The sequence below is a fragment of the Fukomys damarensis genome, unplaced genomic scaffold (assembly GCF_012274545.1).
Source record: "Fukomys damarensis isolate Sample0158 unplaced genomic scaffold, DMR_v1.0_HiC HiC_scaffold_11, whole genome shotgun sequence".
In the NCBI taxonomy this organism is placed as follows: Eukaryota; Metazoa; Chordata; class Mammalia; order Rodentia; family Bathyergidae; genus Fukomys; species Fukomys damarensis.
The window spans coordinates 10,835,443-10,835,672 of NW_022900923.1; positions in this window are offsets into that span (position 1 = coordinate 10,835,443).

Here is a 230-nt window from a genome sequence, read left to right on the forward strand (position 1 = left end):
AATACTCTTCGTTTTTTTTGCCTGTGTGGTTTTCCTGTTGACACTAGTTTTCACCTTTCTTTCAATGTGCAGGCTCTCCATAGAGACCAAAACTTTTTCCTACTTTATATAAGCTTGAGTGCTGAAAAGCATTGCCAAGCAAAACTTTCTAACCCACAGTGCATCACAATCCCCTTTGAATGATGTCAAAGCATCAAGTCCTACAACTCTGCAGTGTGCCTTTCCAGTAC